General features: G+C 48.6%; 1 protein-coding gene across 1 annotated transcript in view; it reads right to left on the bottom strand.

Moving 5' to 3' along the window:
* The window catches only part of LOC139753400 (uncharacterized), a 277,499-nt gene that overhangs the window by 248,371 nt on the left and 9,744 nt on the right, over positions 1-19,384 (bottom strand). The window lies entirely within an intron of this gene.

Raw genomic sequence — 19,384 nt, 5'->3', positions numbered from 1 at the left:
CAGAAAACGACTGTAGGGTTTTGTACACGAGATGGTACAAGAGCGGTGCATGAACAATATGGTTGGAATTGAGCATATAGCGGTGTGTCGCAGTCTGGATGCCGGCAGCGGCCATACGCCCATAAGCCGCCTTTTTAATACACATATGAAATTTACGAGCAAGTACAATACTGCTGACATGATCGTACGTCATAGCCGAGATGTACTCTAGAGTGGGTCTTATTCGACGTGACTGTAACTGATTAAAAATACCTGTGTATCGCCCCCATCGAGCGTCCACCACGCTGAGCAGCGGCTACCAGTGCTGCCAGCAACCACCACGGATTTGAATTTACAACCAGGCAGGCACCATTGTTATCTGGTAGGCCTAGTAGTTCAGGATGAACTGGAGAAAAAAAAGAGGGGGACGTTTCATTCCATCAACCACACTACTAGCTAACGAGTTAGTGCATGGCCCTAGGCTTGCTCTGAAGGGGAGAGGGAGGGAGTGTGAGAGAGAGAGAGAGAGGAGGACCCACGGAATAAGTGAGCAGAGAGGGAGGGACATGTCACCCACCCCTCCCTCCCTCCCTCCCTCGGTGAAGGCAGACGTTTTTCTCTGAGTCACAAATAATTTCAGATAGGAGAGAAGAGAGAGAGAGAGAGAGAGAGAGAGAGAGAGAGAGAGAGAGAGAGAGAGAGAGAGAGAGAGAGAGAGAGAGCGAATAACGCCAAAGTCGTTGAATACTTTTATCAATTAAGGAGGAGGACTGCTACTTACTCACTCCTCCCCGCCAGCTAGGCCATAGCCGCCACACGATTAGATAACCCGAGGGGGGGAAGGGAAGGGGGGGGGGTAAGCCTAAAACCAGAGTTATCTGATTATTTAATATCACGTTACGCACTAATGTATCAAATGTCGTCGTCCGTGGACACTGCCTCCCTCCCGAGGTGGGCCCCCCACCCCCCACGACACACACACACACACACACACACACTTCCCAGAGACGCAACTTAACATTCTCTCTCTCTCTCTCTCTCTCTCTCTCTCTCTCTCTCTCTCTCTCTCTCTCTCTCTCTCATATTTGCGCTAATTACAGCTCTTTTCTTCCTCTCTCTCTCTCTCTCTCTCTCTCTCTCTCTCTCTCTCTCTCTCTCTCTCTCTCTCACCAAGTGTATAGCAGTCAAAATAAAAAGGTAGGTAAATCCTTCTCCCTGCACCGCCTGCATCACGGGAGAACAATAAATCACTCGGTTATGTTATGACACAAAAGCTGAACTACAGTTGAAAAAAAAAGAGAAAGAAACGTTTATAGAAAAGGAAAGAAACGTTTATAGAAAAGGAAAGAAACGTTTATAGAAAAGGAAAGAAACGTTTATAGAAAAGGAAAGAAACGTTTATAGAAAAAAGTCCGTAGACAAAGCATGAAAATTGGCTTGTGCGATGAGAGCGAATATGCCCCCTTGCCCGCTCCCCCTCCTCGTGCATATCCCGCATGATGTATGGACTTAAACATGCACGTGTGTGCGTGTATATATATATATATATATATATATATATATATATATATATATATATATATATATATATATATATACCTGAGCACACACACACACACACACACACATATATATATATATATATATATATATATATATATATATATATATATATATATATACCTGAGCACCCATATTATATATATTTATATATATATTCCTATATACACACTGCTATAACCCCTATGCCCATCGAAGCGGGCACGGCAGCGGTGGCTCAAGCTCCTGTACTGTCCGGCTGTAATGATAATAATAATAATGATAATAATAATCAACGTATACACAGATATATATACGCTCAACTAATTCACATTTGAAACTAGTTATCTGAAGACATTTGGCAGTTGTGCACATTCGCCGAGCTGTGATGGCGGTCCGCGCCGGCCATCGCCCGACCCCGCTTGTTTTCCAATCGCTCTCATTTCAACGTATCCCCATTTATTAATAACTCTAAGTCATTATGGATTGAGACGACTCTTTATCGGAGTTCTTTCTCGATAATCATAATAAGTTTAGAATCTCCCTGAGCAAGGCTTCCTTAGATAATACTTAGAAGGCTTATCCCACAGAGGGAGTTGAAGTGTGTGTGTGGGGAGGAGGAGGAGGAAGGGAGAGGAGGGAGGGGGTGTTAGCAAAGCGTATCTTGAGAGAGAGAGAGAGAGAGAGAGAGAGAGAGAGAGAGAGAGAGAACACACACCCCCCCTCCAGTATAGCATTGCTTTGACCCGAGGACAGATATACGGTATGAATTCGAATGATGCGAGAGAGAGAGAGAGAGAGAGAGAGAGAGAGAGAGAGAGAGAGAGAGAGAGAGAGAGCACACACACCCCCCTCCAGTATAGCATTGCTTTGACCCGAGGACAGATATACGGTATTAATTCGAATGATGCGAGAGAGAGAGAGAGAGAGAGAGAGAGAGAGAGAGAGAGAGAGAGAGAGAGAGAGAGAGAGAGAGAGAGAGAGAGGAGGAGGAGGGAGAGAGAGGAGGGAGGAGGAGGGAGGGAAGCGCTATATAGAACCCCCGTCCCTCCACATGATGATGGTGACTGTGTGTGTGTGTGTGTGTCTATGATGGTGCAGACGCGTCCAGCGCGGACACACACTTCAGCATCTTTTTTTTTTAGAACGTGGTGAAGGAGGAGGAGGAGGGGGTGGGTGGGTCAAGCCTGAAGTCGTGGTTCTGAAGTACTGAAGCCGATCACCAGCAGCAGCGCCCCCCCTTCCCCAGCGCGCGCCCCCGCGCCCGCCCGCCCTCCTCCTCCTCTCGTACGCGGCCGCCATCGCCCCCACCCTGCTTCCCCGCCCGTGTTATTTTCCCCCCCTCTCTCTCCCACTCGCACATAACTGGTATAAACTATGAAATTTTGATATCAAAGGATGCACAGAGTTATTACTCACAAATAAAATCAACATAATCCCATGAATTCCAATTTAGCAGCGGGTAAGAAGCTTGCGAACCTTAGAGAGCTGTCAGTGAAGCGAGTAGCGTCCGCGGCCGCCATCCCCCCGTGGCTGGAATACGGCGGCGGTTTCATCAAGTGGTGAGGGTCCGCGGCGGCCATCGCCGGCCCCTCGCCTACTCCTCTCCTTCCCCCCCCTAAACCCTATGAAGCAAGGGAGGCAGTTTTCCTGATTTGTCTGTGATTGACAATTCACTAATGTAAAAACGTGCAACATCACTATATACAGATGCCACGAAGCTTCCGGGTCGAAATGCAAGTGAAGCAGAGGAGGAGGAGGAGGAGGAGGCCTTCTCTCTCTCTCTCTCTCTCTCTCTCTCTCTCTCTCTCTCTCTCTCTCTCTCTCTGGCCTCCTCCCTCCCTCCCACCCCACAACCAACCAACACACCCCCCCTCTCTCTCTCTCTCTCTCTCTCTCTCCCTAGCACCGTCATGAAGTAGCACCGGGGAGCAGGAGGTGGAAGAGAGAGAGAGAGAGAGAGAGAGAGAGAGAGAGAGAGAGAGAGAGAGAGAGAGAGAGAGAGAGTTGGGGGGGGTTCGCATGTCACGGCCCATGATTCCCTCCCTCTCTGGTCAAGAACTACGTACACTGAACACACACACACACACACACACACACACACACACACACATATATGCCTCTCCAGTCATAAATACACCATAACTTAACTCCCTTTTTTTTTCTTTCCTTTTATTTTTTTTAGATAAACGATAAAGCATTTATATCAGGTTTATAACGCACACACCCACCCCCTCCTCACCCACCCACCACTCCTCCTCCTCCTCCTCACCCACCACTCCTCCTCCTCACCCACCCACCACTCCTCCTCCTCCTCCTCCTCCGCACCCACCACTCCTCCTCCTCCTCCTTTCGCACTAAGCTGGAAAATTAAATATTAATCCCGCGCGTTCCCATGCAATTACCAGGGGCGACTCTACCGTCACAATAATTGTTGGCAATATCTTCACTGCAGATGAACGTGACTGGTGTGTCGCAGTCCCGCTGACCATAATTACGGCCTGGAATATTATGCGAGTTCGATATACCACGGGGCCCGGCTTGCCAATGGAAATTCCACGTACATTTTGCAGGGTTGAAGTGGGGGCTGGTTAACCCCCCCTCCCTCCCCCACCTTGCCTTACAACTCCGTCACCGCTGTGTATATATATATATATATATATATATATATATGTGTGTGTGTGTGTGTGTGTGTGTGTGTGTGTGTGTGTATGTGCGTGTCTGCGTGTGTGTGTACGAACAAAGTGCTTATGAACGCGCACCTTCGTTGAACGCCCATACAGACACAAATATATATATATATATATATGTATATATATATATATATATATATATATATATATATATATATATATATATATATATATATATATATAAGCGAGTGATACAACAATGGACCGTCCTCTAACACAGTTGACTGACGTGATGGCTGAACGAATTTGCAGAACGACAAAGTTTCCACCTTTTATTACGCTGTAAACAAGTAGGGTTCCATACAAATTTGTCTTGCCATATGTTCGACTCTTATTCCCCTCCCCGTCCCCCACGACCACCGCGGCTTAATAAATCTTGCCGTCGACTCTCTCTCTCTCTCTCTCTCTCTCTCTCTCTCTCTCTCTCTCTCTCTCTCCGTCCTCGGCAGCAGCAAGGGGCCCTTGCCTCACAGAACATTTTACCTGTTCGTGAAACTTTGATCCGAACGTGGGCTTACGAGGGAAGGGAGGGGAGGGGAGGTAGGAGAGGAGGGAGAGGAAGAGGAGGAGCAGGAGGAGGAGAGAGAGAGAGAGAGAGAGAGAGAGAGAGAGAGAGAGAGAGAGAGAGAGAGAGAGAGAGAGAGAGAGAGCGTATCAACTTTACATGAAGAATATAAAAGAAATGAAAAAAAAAGACGGGGAATATTTATATCCATATGTTCTACAACCATTGTATTGCAACGTAAAGTAAGCTGGAGAATGCGTCCGTGGATCTGTCCACGTACACTTGACGTGTACAAAGTGATGAGTTGGACGATCAACTGACGTGTAGCTCAGGAAAAACAAAGGAGGAGGAGGAGGAGGAGAATACCTCGTCCTCCTCCTCCTCCTCCACCACCACCACCAGTCATGGCGCTGTAAATTTTCGGCCGAATAATTGGTTGTTGGCAACTGTCCGTCAGTGTAGCCAACGCGGCGTGGCGCGAACAGTGCGGTAGCCAAGTTGAGCGAATAATAATGGCCAAAGTTGTCATAAATCTATCAGAGCGGCGTTGGCTAAAAGCGCTTATTTTATCTCTCCATCCTAAATACTCGTCGCGTTATTGCCGGAGAATATTTGGCATGCCTCTCATGTCAGGGAGCCATGTATATAGAGAGATGGACGATGAATATAATCCAAGACTCCTTCTACAACGGAGTGTATATATATATATATATATATATATATATATATATATATATATATATATATATATATATATATATATATATATATATATATATATATATATATATGTGTGTGTGTGTGTGTGATTATTACACGAAAATGCACGTGGCAACTTATCGTGTTTCATTTTTCCGTGGACTTATATATATATATATATATATATATATATATATATATATATATATATATATATATATATATATATATATTCTCGCTATGTTTCTATATCTACCGAAATGTTTTTTTGTCGTCGTGTGTGGTGGTGGTGATGGTCGGGGTCTGAGAGTGAAATTGAATAACACGTCGTGTTCGCTCACGTTGGCAGTAACCATTTACCTTATCAATGTCATCCTTTACCTCCCTCACTCACTCCGTGTAGCACCGAACTGATGAAATACGTTTTCATTTAGTCATGTTTTTTTCTTTTTATAGTTAAAGATTTACGTGTGAGGTGATGATCTTCTGAGAAATATAGTGGGGGGATGAGAGAGAAGTGGGGAGGAGCACGTGGTCTGGTGGGCGGCTCAGAACAACGCCAGGATGGATAACCTCCTCTTCTCCTCCCCCTAGTTCATCCCCCTTCCCTGCCGCCTTCATCCTCACTACCCTCACCCTCTCTCCCTCCCCATACAATCCGTCGCCTTCATCCCATCCCCCCTTACACACCCCCCCCCCTTCTCCTTAACTCCCCCCTCCCCCCCTCTCGACTGCCCTGGGGTGCGGGAACTGCCAAGATTTTTTTTATTTTATCATTATTATTTTTACAGCACATTTTCACGTGTGGCTGTTTCGTGGGGGCCATTTCTTTCATCTTTCTTCGTTGAGGTTTACCAGAGTTCTGTGGCGAGGTAGAGCCATGGTTTCACCACTGGCTCTGGTGAAACATGAATCAACCATGCGACTTGCACCAGTTTTGGTCAAGGCCATACAGACAAACGTGGGGTCCAAAAGTTCAGCTCTGATATCTTGGCTCCGGTGCATTTTAAATTTAGGCAATACACCAGTTCACCCAGGCATGTGTTGCTCAAAAGTAAAAACAAAACAACAAAACACGAATCAATAAAACCCAAATTCCCGGGAGGTGAAGAAAGTGTTTTTAAGAGTCGTGCGAGTGACTCACAAAAGCGAGACTTGGCAACTTTGTGAGCGAGTAACTGGCCTCACCAGATAACCAACAAATGGCATGACCAACTCAACACTCTCGCCTCTCCCCTCCCCACCTCTTAAATACCCCCTCCCTCCCTCCTTCCTCCCCGCCCTGCCTTTACATTGACTGTCCCCCTAGCATGGAAAAAAATTTGCCCTCCCCCCCTCCTCTTCTGCGCATCTCTCTCTCTCTCTCTCTCTCTCTCTCTCTCTCTCTCTCTCTCTCTCTCTCTCTCTCTCTCTCTCTCTCTCTCTCTCCTGCCTTCCTTGAATTCGAGCGTGGGAATTTCCCTCCCTGCCTTCTTCTTCTTCTTCATCCACTTCTTTCTCCCCAACTGTCTTAACGTGTTTACCATTTTTTCCCCTTCCTCTCTCTCTCTCCCTCCCTCACTCAAGCTCCATTCATTTTTCCTCCTCCTCACTCACTCCTCACTCCTGCAGGCAGTCAGCGAGAAAGCCCGGGACACAAATTTCTCATAAAACTTTGTGTGGCGAGGGATTTCCAACCCTCTTGCCACAGGGGTGGCTGCTGAGGCCCAGGCTGGCTGGAAGGTTCCGTTCCTCCTGGCTCCTACACCCGTAAATGAAGCATTTTTTTTTAAAGTGTCGAACACAAAGAGGAAAAGGTGTTTAAGACGAAGGTGTTATGAAATGTTGGTTACACGTGCAACAGGTGTGTGTATACCAAAGGAAGATGAGCGCGCGCACACACACACACACACACACACACACATACACAACACATACACACACACATACACAACACACACACACACACACACACACACACACACACACATACACAACACACACACACACACACACACACACACACACACACACACACACAGAGTTACAGCAGAGATACACAAGACCACACAGACCCAAGGTCTGAGAGAGAGAGAGAGAGAGAGAGAGAGAGAGAGAGAGAGAGAGAGAGAGAGAGAGAGAGAGAGAATGTCCTTGGGAAGACTGAGAAAGACAAACGAGGAAAAACAGAAGAGTAAGGAGAAAGAGATCGAGGAAAATGAGAGAGAGAGAGAGAGAGAGAGAGAGAGAGAGAGAGAGAGAGAGAGAGAGAGAGAGAGAGAGAGAGAGAGAGAGAGAGAGAGAGTGTAGCCACGATAAAACAAGAACAAGAAGAAACATTTTCCTGCTCCAGGATCCCATAATTCTTCGTCGCTCCTTTGATGATTTAGGAAGAATGAAGACGAGTGGGGCTCTCTCTCTCTCTCTCTCTCTCTCTCTCTCTCTCTCTCTCTCTCTCTCTCTCTCTCTCCCAGCCCTCCCTCCCTGACGGGGATGGGAATGGGGATGGAGGAAGGGTGGGGTAGGGGTGGGGGGACGAGATCCCGCCTCCTTCGTAGGGAGGGGTGGTGGGAGAGGGGATGTCGGAGGGGGGGGAGGGGGGTAGAGGATGCACCCAGGGGTTCTGGGATGGAGAAGGGGGGGGGTAACCTTTCCAGCAGGGAGGGAGTGGGTGGGGTGGAAGGGTGTGGGGAAAGGGGCGGTCATCTCTGTGGGTTGTTTTACTGCTGTCTGGATCTTGGATACGTCTCCAGTGGTTTGTCTTATACGTTTCTGTCATATGGCACTCATGACGTTTCTCTTCTATGTCCTTCCGTCTGTAGTTGTACATGTCTTCAGGTCGTGGACGTCGTCCTCAGTACTGACAATGTATGGGTCCGTTGTTTCCATCGTCAGCGACCAGCCTTAATGTCCTGTTTCGTACCCGCTGAGGTATGACCGTACGTGATTTCAAGGCCAAGTGGGAGGAGGAGGAGGAGGAGGAAGAGGGCACTAGGGGGGGTTTTACCTCAGTATGGGGAGCTTAAGAAGGGTTGAGTAGCGACGGGGGAGGAGTGAGTACCTCAGTAGAGGGGGTTCAGACTTCATAGTGGATCAGTGCGGGGGAGGGAGGGCTGGTTTGTGTGTGTGTGTGTGTGTGTGTGTGTGTGTGGGGGGGGTGGGTGGGTGTGTGGGTTGAACAGTAGCTGCTCAGTACGGGAGGACGGGACGAGTTAAGTAGTTTTTGTTTCTCCTTGAGTTCCCCCGAGTCTAAAAATATAGCCTCTCTCTTGTTTACATAGTCTACCGCCAAGCCACACGCCGTGTAATGCCAGTGTGTGCGCGCGGGAGGCCCTGGTCATCCTGCAGCCGTGCTTAATGCCACACACGAGACTTTCGTGAAGAACGGCCGAGTCTGGACGCTTCTCTTTACGCTGGGTATGTTCAGGAAGTACGCTGTTTACACATTACTATGCGCACGGCGTCCGTCGTCTGCGTAATAAACGTCCATGCTTATGTTCGCTCGTGGAGAGTGTGTGTGTGTGTGTGTGTGTGTGTGTGTGTGTGTGTGTGTGTGTGTGTGTGTGTGTGGAGGGACTGTCTGCTGTGTGGGTTGTGTACGTTGCCTTATGGCACCCCAGTCAGTCAGTACTGGGAATTGTGGTGACGTCAGGGTCTATATGTTACGTCGGTACTGTGCCAGTGCTTGGGTGAGGGGAAGATGTGTACTGGATCTCGCGGTCATTTCCCGCTGTCCAGCTGCAGCAGTTTATATATATATATATATATATATATATATATATATATATATATTTTTTTTTTTTTTTTTTTCATACTCTTCGCTATTTCCCGCGATAGCGAGGTAGCGTTAAGAACAGAGGACTGGGCCTTTGAGGGAATATCCTCACCTGGCCCTCTTCTCTGTTCCTTCTTTTGGAAAATTAATAAAAAAACGAGAGGGGAGGATTTCCAGCCCCCCGCTCCCTCCCCTTTATATATATATATATATATATATATATATATATATATATATATATATATATATATATATATATATATATATATACATATATATATATATATATATATATATATATATATATATATATATATATATATATATATATATATACTGGAGGCCGCTCGTAAGCACCGTGTCAAAGGCCTTTCTGCGTGCCTCGATACTTTCGTAGTTCTTCTCCCACTGGTGACGGCGATCGTGAGGGCAGAGGCGGAGCCTCTCCCACTGCGAGAGCCATACACTGTTGTTGAGAGAGAACGATGAGGAGGGAAGTCTTGGTGGCGTTGGCCGAGGCGGACGAAGAGATGGCGCCCGAGCCGGTAGTGGAGGAGGAGGAGGAGGAGGGTGTGGTAGACGGGCTTCCGGCGTGGGATGGATGGGGAGGTAACATGGACCCACCCCACCACCTCCTCCTCCTCTGCTTGTTGGGGGGCAGGCAAATACCTGTTCCTGCAGGAATCTCACGAAGCCTAAACACACACACACACACACACACACACACACACACACACACACTGTTGCCTGCTGTTCGTTATTATGGTTGCTGCTGCTAGACGTGAAGGAGGGGTGTCCAGTGTGTGTGTGTGTGTGTGTGTGTGTGTGTGTGTGTGTGTGTGTCCGAGTAAGGACGTCTCCATCATGTTCTTGGATAGCTGCACGTCTTTGTGACCTGGGCTAACCAAACGTAATATGAGCACGTCTTCCCTAGCATATAGCCTACCTAACCTGGACTGTTGTCTAGCCGAGCTAAACATAGCCTACCGTAACCTAACCTAGAATGTGGACGTCTTTGTTGTCTAGCCTAGTTTAACACAGCCTAACCTAACCTAATCTAACCTGAACTGAAATATGGACGTCTTTATTGTCTAGCCTAGCTAAACACAGCCTACCTAACCTAACCTAACCTAAGCCAATATGTAGACGTCTTTGTTGCGTAACCCTACCAGCATAACCTAATGTACGAAGTCTCTGTTGCGTATACATGAATTTATTAAAAGGTGAATTACATTCTGGTAATAGAAAAAAAAAGGCAAGTTCCCTTAAAAAGCGGAGTTACATCTGTGGCCAAGATTTTGTGTATGTATCTCACCTACGCGCAGTTATCACACTTAGCCTGCCAGGCCACGACCCACACGGGGGCAGCGATGCACACGTCCTTCAACCTCACACATCAATGCATCTACTGATCTGTGATGCTAAGTAACATGACAAGATAAATGTCTGCCACCATCAGGGGCACGGCGCTAAAATCATATATACATAATCGCATAAATCGCATGTTTACCAAATGGCGTCCTAGCTTCGTCTCTTCGATGTATATCAACTGACTGTTATATTTCTCTCGTGTCTCCCCTGATGATGTGATTGTTACACGAAAGTGCACTTGGGAACTTATCGTGTTTCATTTTCCCCGTGGACTCGTAGGTATATATATATATATATTCTTTTTTTTTTTTTTCATACTATTCGCCATTTCCCGCGATAGCGAGGTAGCGTTGAGAACAGAGGACTGGGCCTTTGAGGGAATATCCTCAACTGGCCCCCTTCTCTGTTCCCTCTTTTGGAAAATTAAAAAAAAAAGCGAGAGGGGAGGATTTCCAGCCACCCGCTCCCTCCCCTTTTAGTCGCCTTCTACGACATGCAGGGAATACGTGGGAAGTATTCTTTCTCCCCTATCCCCAGGGATAAAAAAAAAAAAAAAAAAAAAATATATATATATATATATATATATATATATATATATATATATATATACACACACACACACACACACACACACACCTCCGACATCTTATATTTTTCTCTAAAGCTGAGAGAATGCGTTATTCAACGGATTTATATGATGATCTTATGTTCTACGAGGGTTGCCTGTGCCTGATGAACACTGCAGGACACGAACACTTTTACACTGGGTCTTGAAGGAAAAGTTACACTGGGTGTACGTGGTATTGTAGATAGGTTAGGGGGCCAGGACTGACGCGTATATGACCCTCTTAAACCCACACTAGTCACATCTCATCTGCATCTTTCTGCACCTCACATTGTCTCGAGAGGGGAAATAATTCTTTGAAATAATCCTATTATTCCGGGACATCATAAAACTTTCGGATCAGTACCTTCACTTGGCCCACTTACGATAAAGCGAACACTTACGACGAAATTTGGGGTTTGAAATCAGCCACTGATCCGCTTTCGATTAAGAGAGATCCACAGCCGACAGCATGTAATTACAAGACATCCATTCGAGCTTAAATTACGACAACGGTAATTAATCAGTCTACTCAGCACCCCCCCCCCCCCCGTCCAATACCTTCATTAGCATTATTACATAATTAGAGGAGGGTTGTTACGCTATGCCTGATACCTGCAAATTACATGTGTAATCTGAGGGGGGGTATATATATGTTTATCACCTGGGGGTAGCCTAGCCGCCGAGGTGATGCGCGGTTTTCCAAACCCCGCGCCCGTTAACGGTACAGAGCAGCCCCATGTGTCGGCACCACAGCTCCCCAGCTCGTAAGTGTTAAGTTCCGATCGTTGGACGATCCGTCGCCCGTGCCTGGTACTCACTGTGGGTGAGTCTAGATGTGTGTGTGTGTGTGTGTGTGTGTGTGTGTGTGTGTGTGTGTGTGGGAAAGGTGTTGGGGTTGAGAGAGAGAGAGAGAGAGAGAGAGAGAGAGAGAGAGAGAGAGAGAGAGAGAGAGAGAGAGAGAGAGAGAGAGAGAGAGACCTTGCCTTTGTTTACATGGGCTTGAGAGGGAAGCTCTCCGGTCGGGGAGTCCCAACCAATAATCGCTGCAGCGACGCCTCCCTCCCTAACCTCACGTGATGATGCACGACGTCTGGGGTAAACTGGAGGTTGGAGTCCTCCTTGCCCACTTGGCTTCTACCCCCCCCTCTCCTTCCCCACCCACTCCTCGCGTCTCCGCTCCTCCGGTGTCTCTGAATTGCACAAGATCAGGTTAGCTTGGGGGAGACCTCGGCGGTCAAGTGCCTTCACATTCCGGGGGGGAGGCCATGTTCTCTTGCGCTTCCTGGCAACTTTGCCTTCCCTCCTTCCCTCCCCCAACGAAAACCTTAGCTTCCTCCCGCCACTACCCATGGTAGCCTTAGCTTCCTCCCGCCACTACCCATGGTAGCCTTAGCTTCCTTCCGCCACTACCCATGGTAGCCTTAGCTTCCTCCCGCCACTACCCATGGTAGCCTTAGCTTCCATCCGCCACTACCCATGGTAGCCTTAGCTTCCTTCCGCCACTACCCATGGTAGCCTTAGCTTCCTCCCGCCACTACCCATGGTAGCCTTAGCTTCCTTCCGCCACTACCCATGGTAGCCTTAGCTTCCTCCCGCCACTACCCATGGTAGCCTTAGCTTCCTTCCGCCACTACCCATGGTAGCCTTAGCTTCCTTCCGCCACTACCCATGGTAGCCTTAGCTTCCTTCCGCCACTACCCATGGTAGCCTTAGCTTCCTCCCGCCACTACCCATGGTAGCCTTAGCTTCCTTCCGCCACTACCCATGGTAGCCTTAGCTTCCTTCCGCCACTACCCATGGTAGCCTTAGCTTCCTCCCGCCACTACCCATGGTAGCCTTAGCTTCCTCCCGCCACTACCCATGGTAGCCTTAGCTTCCTCCCGCCACTACCCATGGTAGCCTTAGCTTCCTCCCGCCACTACCCATGGTAGCCTTAGCTTCCTCCCGCCACTACCCATGGTAGCCTTAGCTTCCTTCCGCCACTACCCATGGTAGCCTTAGCTTCCTCCCGCCACTACCCATGGTAGCCTTAGCTTCCATCCGCCACTACCCATGGTAGCCTTAGCTTCCTTCCGCCACTACCCATGGTAGCCTTAGCTTCCTTCCGCCACTACCCCCTCTACCTTGACTTCCTTTCGCCACGCCACACGGCAACCTTGACTTCCACTCACCACCCCTGTGGTAACCTTGGCATCTTCCCGACCCTCGTGGCAACCTCCCGTCACCCAATCTCCCACGGTAACCTTGGCTTCCTCCCCCGCATCAGCTTTGACTTCCTTTCGCAGCCCACTACCCTGGGGTAATTCTACTCTCTTCTCGTCACATCCCAACCCTCGTCCCGGTAATATTGGCTTCCTCTCACCACCCCCCCCTCACGGAATTACGGCCTCCACAATTAAGAATTAGGGGGACACAAAAACCGGAGAGAGAGAGAGAGAGAGAGAGAGAGAGAGAGAGAGAGAGAGAGAGAGAGAGAGAGAGAGAGAGAGAGAGAGAGAGGCTTAGGTCAAAAGTATGTGGCAAAACCACCAAAGGTAGAAAAGCCTGTGTGAGAAAAGGCAAAATACGTACGTGTCCTCCGCACCGACAGAGAAGCCAACCAATTCCAGGCACAGAGAGAGAGAGAGAGAGAGAGAGAGAGAGAGAGAGAGAGAGAGAGAGAGAGAGAGAGAGAGAGAGGCTTAGGTCAAAAGTATGTGGCAAAACAACCAAAGGTAGAAAAGCCTGTGTGAGAAAAGGCAAAATACGTACGTGTCCTCCGCACCGACAGAGAAGCCAACCAATTCCAGGCACAGAGAGAGAGAGAGAGAGAGAGAGAGAGAGAGAGAGAGAGAGAGAGAGAGAGAGAGAGAGAGAGGTTATGCAAGGAAGCCAAGCGGTTCCACCTGTGGGACGAGCCCCACGGGCCAATAATGATTGTTATCGGGGGTGGCCGGAGACCTGATTTGATTGTGGGTTCTCCGTGATGAGGTGGGGGAGTTGGGGGAGGACTGGCTGGTGATCAGGGGTTGCCCACTCTCATTGTCTATCTGTGATTTGATTGGCTGTTCCCGTGTTTATACCAGCTGTTTTGCGGTACGTCAGGGGAGGCTAATTTTGCCCCCACTTGGATCGTTGCTGCGATCTTATGGCCACGTCTGTATACCACTTTGTGGACCACTGTTTGTTAATGTGTGTGTGTGTGTGTGTGTGTGTGTGTGTGTGTGTGTGTGTGTGTGTGTGTGTGTGTGTGTCATTACTACTTGTACGGGTGGTTTGTAGGAGTGCCATTTGTGTGTGTGTGAGTCAGCGTAAGTCTCCAGTACTCGAGATCGAGAGAGAGAGAGAGAGAGAGAGAGAGAGAGAGAGAGAGAGAGAGAGAGAGAGAGAGAGAGAGAGAGAGAGAGAGAGAGTTCGTGATCCGGGCTATGTTTTGGCCGTGTCCACCGGCGGGCCGACCACCGACTTCACCACCTCACCCGTCACCCTCTCTGCCCATCCTCTGGCCCAGCAGCATCATCCTGGACTCGCTCTAGTCATTTCCCAGGACTTCCCCGCCCAGGGGCATGACATCTCGTTCGAGCCACCTGCCTCCGCCTGGGACACACAGTGTACACACACCGCAAGGGTAACAGGATCGATCCTATCGCAAGAGCTCATTAAACGAGGCAAAAAAAAAAATGTATCTCTACCACAAGAACTCATCCTATCGAAGGGATGTTCTTGCAGTGTGAAAAAAAATTTTCCCAGCCATCAAGGGCCTTGGTTCAACACACGGGTCTCTGGGTCAACAACATGCGAAGCCCCTCTCGCTTGTTAGACATTGCGGCCGGCCAGCCAAGCGCCCGCCGGGGGGGTGTGAGAACCGAAGGGTTCGCTGTCGTACTTCACTGAGTCTTCGGCGGCTGGGGTGGTGGTGCTCTCCGTGTGTGGGAGGGACCCGCCGTCCTATCTCTGTCAGCTCTTTAACCACAAGTGGAGCTCTGTTGCATCTCTCCAGTGCTTGGGTCCCTGCCGACCTCTGGCACCAATAGAGAGGCATTGGGCGCTTGGCTGTCTCTCTCTCTCTTTCAGCTCTACCGACTTGGGAGCTACAACGTGCGAGAGTCTGTTAGCTCTGCCACAAGGGGAGCTCCACTGTGCCACAGTGGCCTCAGTTCTGCCACCGGGGAAAGCTCCACAGTTCTTGGGTGTGTCGGTTCCAACATGAGTGGAAGCTCTACGTTGCTTTGGGGGTCTGTCATATCTACCACCAGAAGAAGAAACTCTGCAATGCAGCGGTCTTTCAGTTCTACAACAAGCTCTGTCGCCACAGGGAGCCGCGGACAGATTCGTACGTAAAAAGAGGTGGCTTCGAACCCATGTGCTCAGGGCTCCTGACGTGATCACGGTGAGAGAGAGAGTCGACCTCTCTCTCCTCCAGTATAGTGTGGAGGTGAGGGAGGGCGCCCTTACCTGCCTGATGGGTGGCAGGAGCTGCACCCGACCCGGCGCTGCACATCGGTGGTGAGGACCACATGGCAGATCCCTCAAGCGTCGTGAACTACACAAGTGAACTGAGGAAATCATCCCCGCGTTCTTGTCCCAGAGCTAAGCACCACTCACTCACTCCACTGCCCCGTCTGTGTACGACAAACTTCACAGAAAAAGGGGACAAAATGTTCTCTCTCTCACCCATCTCCACCACCTCACCCTCGACCATCCTCCCCCCCATTTACTCCCCGTCGACCATCCTCCCCCCATTACTCCACACTCCCTTCCTCATCACTCTCCCCGGACCCCCATAAAACCAGGGTCTCCGGAACATGACCTGCATCTCATATGATAACCGGAGTGTGACGCCCTGACCTGTGTGTGTGTGTGTGTGTGTGTGTGTGTGTGTGTGTGTGTGTGTGTGTGTGTGACTTCCAAATTCTCAGGCTTCCTAGAGGAAGGCAAACTTACAAATACCGTAATACACCACTCAAGAGAGACACCCATGAAAAACCAGACACACACACACACACACACACACACACACACACACACATACACACACTCGCTTATAAACATGCGGCAAAGCAAAGTTGTGGAGGGCGTTACTGGAGTACGAGAGAGAGAGAGAGAGAGAGAGAGAGAGAGAGAGAGAGAGAGAGAGAGAGAGAGAGAGAGAGAGAGCTACAAGCCTTGCGGAATGCAGTACATTCCCACAGGCGTGTCTGTAGAGTAACCTGGACGCGCCAGCAATCCGTGTATACACTGGGAAACAGAACAAACGCATCCAACTGATGACAAAATGGTGGGGCCCCCGTCGCTTGCTACACCCATAATTAAGGTGTAATCTTTGGTGGCGGGGCAAGACCCGGCCACGCTCATCCCTCCCACGCACGTAAGGTCGTAACTCGCCTCGCACGTCAAGCGAACACCGCTCCTGTGCCTTGGGAAATTTAATTCAACGTGGAGGAATTTCTGTGAAGGACCCATCTCCTCTTTTTTTCTCTTCTCTCTCTCTCTCTCTCTCTCTCTCTCTCTCTCTCTCTCTCTCTCTCTCTCTCTCTCTCTCTCTCTCTCTCTCTCTCTCTCCTCCCCCAAGACTCACTTTTACCTTTAATCATCATTCCTAATTTTTTTCCCAGTGCATCTCGCTAAGGAATCTTGTTATTAAATATACACGAAAGATGTAATTTTACACAGAGACGGCAGCGGAGTGTGTATACATTCACTAAAATACATTTTTTTCCTCCCTTTTTTTGTGATATCTTTTTACCATGTCGGTCTGAGACCCGAAAGAATAAACGCAACCCAGAGTCTGAAGCACAGTTCGATATCTTCTAAGATAGCCAGACCCACATATACAGAGGGACCTCGATATCTTCTCCTACGATAGCCAGACCCACATATACAGAGAGGGACCTCGATATCTTCTACGATAGCCAGACCTACATACAGAGGGACCTCGATATCTTCTACGATAGCCAGACCTACATACAGAGGGACCTCGATATCTTCTACGATAGCCAGATCCACATATACAGAGAGGGACCTCGATATCTTCTACGATAGCCAGACCTACATACAGAGGGACCTCGATATCTTCTACGATAGCCAGACCTACATACAGAGGGACCTCGATATCTTCTACGATAGCCAGACCCACACATATAGAGAGAGACCTCAATATCTTCTCCTGGGATAAGCTAGACCCTTATGGAGGAGAGCTTCGTTATCTTCTGGGATAGCCAGGGACACAAGCCGGGAGGAGAACTTCCTCATCTGCTGGGACAGCTCGAGGAGCAAACAGGTGCAGGAAGCCCCGAGGGCCGGCGGGCGGGGACACAGCCTGGCCCATCAACATACATACAAGAGCCTTTACTCTCCCTCCCTCCGTCACCGCTTCCAGTTGGCGACCGCTTGAGTCGGTCACACGGCCGTGTTGAGCTGCGGCTGTGCCTCCCTCACTGTCTGGCTAGCCAGAAGTGAGCGCTACTTGCACGACTTGCCTGATGACCAAGATTTCGGTGCTGGTACACACGCACACACACACCCTCTCTCTCTCTCTCTCTCTCTCTCTCTCTCTCTCTCTCTCTCTCTCTCTCTCTCTCTCTCTCTCTCTCTCTCCGCGTTGGTTAGCCTCTCTTTCTCTTCATTTATAAGCCTTCCTTTGTTTCATTCCATGATAAAATAAATGAATGAATAACTAAATGAACAACAGTTTATTGGATCTGGGCAGCCATTCGACTGAAAATGCCCCAGCTGAGGTACTATTGTAGACATTACAGAACTGTAGGAGGTCATGACAGTTCCTAGCTATCACGTAAGCGCTTAGGATGAGGGTGAGCTGGACACTTCCACACCTTGGATAAGCCTATGCGCGAGGTACACTTAAGATAAGCAGGGTGGCAGATATACGGGGATGTTTGACATTGTGCATTTGGTTGAACAAACAAAAACAGTTACCGTAATGAAGTAGTTAAACATGCCACATGACGTAACCAACAGAAAACTGAGCTGTTCACTTGTTCATGGATCGTCAGCGACGTTCACAATGGTGGACTGTTCTTATATTTGTGTGTACGAGTAGAACAAGTGGGTCTGAGGTGACGAACGGCGGTCCATGGTGGAGGGGCTTCGGGAGGGAGGGAGGTCTCTGTAACGGGGGTGTGGCAGCAGTTTATTGCCAAACTGCCGTGTGAGCTGCTGGTGCTGGTCGGAGAGGGTGGACAGGTTCAGCGAGATGAGGGCCTCCCGGCAGGCGGTGTAAGAAGGGCCCGGAATGATTTTGCATCCTCTCTTCTCCACTCTTTCCAGTTGGTCCCTGTGTGTGTAGCTGGTGGTGAGGAGGACCAGGCATGGGTGAGCTTCGGTAGAATGAATATGGTATAGACATTCCTGAGCTCAGTTGGTGGAACGACTAGTGATTCCAGTTGGCGGAGAAGGTACAGACGGTACGAGAAGATTGGATGGATCATGATGACGTGACTCGTCCGGTTCAAACCGTCGTGTATAGTAACACCAAGAAGTCTTGAGGTAGATGGAGGTACACTGGGAACGACATACAGCAGTAAGGTGTAAGGTGGAGGCAAGCACAGAGGGAACACTGGGAACGACATATAGCAATAAGGTGTAGGTGGAGGCAAGCACAGAGGGAACACTGGGAACGACATACAGCAATAAGGTGTAGGTGGAGGCAAGCACAGAGGGTACACTGGGAACGACATACAGCAGTAAGGTGTAGGTGGAGGCAAGCATAAAGCATACAGTGGGTACAATACATAGCAAGGCGTAGGTGGAGACAGAGAACCCCAGTAGGTACAATATACCAGAATGACTCATACGCCCCACACTCAAGCAGATACCCAGCCTCGAACTGGACTTAATTAAAAATGTGTCGACCTAAAACACACACATCAGCCTACAGTTCACCGGCTCCAAAAGCTGAATCTAATAATCCCTAAATTGAAATTTCAAAAACTTTCCCAAAAAAAAAATATTATTACATTTCAGAATTCAAATATCGGAATGGGAAAGCAATATCCTCTGTTCCACGACTGGAAGTCTTTGATGCGTGAATCACAACGTTAACTGAATTAAGAAGTGAATCATTTACAAAAATACTTCATAAACTGTAATTATTGACAAAATACTTCACAAACTGTAATTCAAAAGATTTTTTTTTTTCAATTTCATGAAAGTAATGATATAGAATTATACTAAAAGCTGTCAACTTTTAACCAATTTGCAGACGTTGAAATTGTCAAACACTGTATCAGTGTTCGAGT

The sequence above is a fragment of the Panulirus ornatus genome, chromosome 14 (assembly GCF_036320965.1).
Source record: "Panulirus ornatus isolate Po-2019 chromosome 14, ASM3632096v1, whole genome shotgun sequence".
Taxonomy (NCBI): Eukaryota; Metazoa; Arthropoda; class Malacostraca; order Decapoda; family Palinuridae; genus Panulirus; species Panulirus ornatus.
Note: the sequence above shows the minus strand (reverse complement) of the source record. Positions and strands in the feature narration are given on the sequence as shown.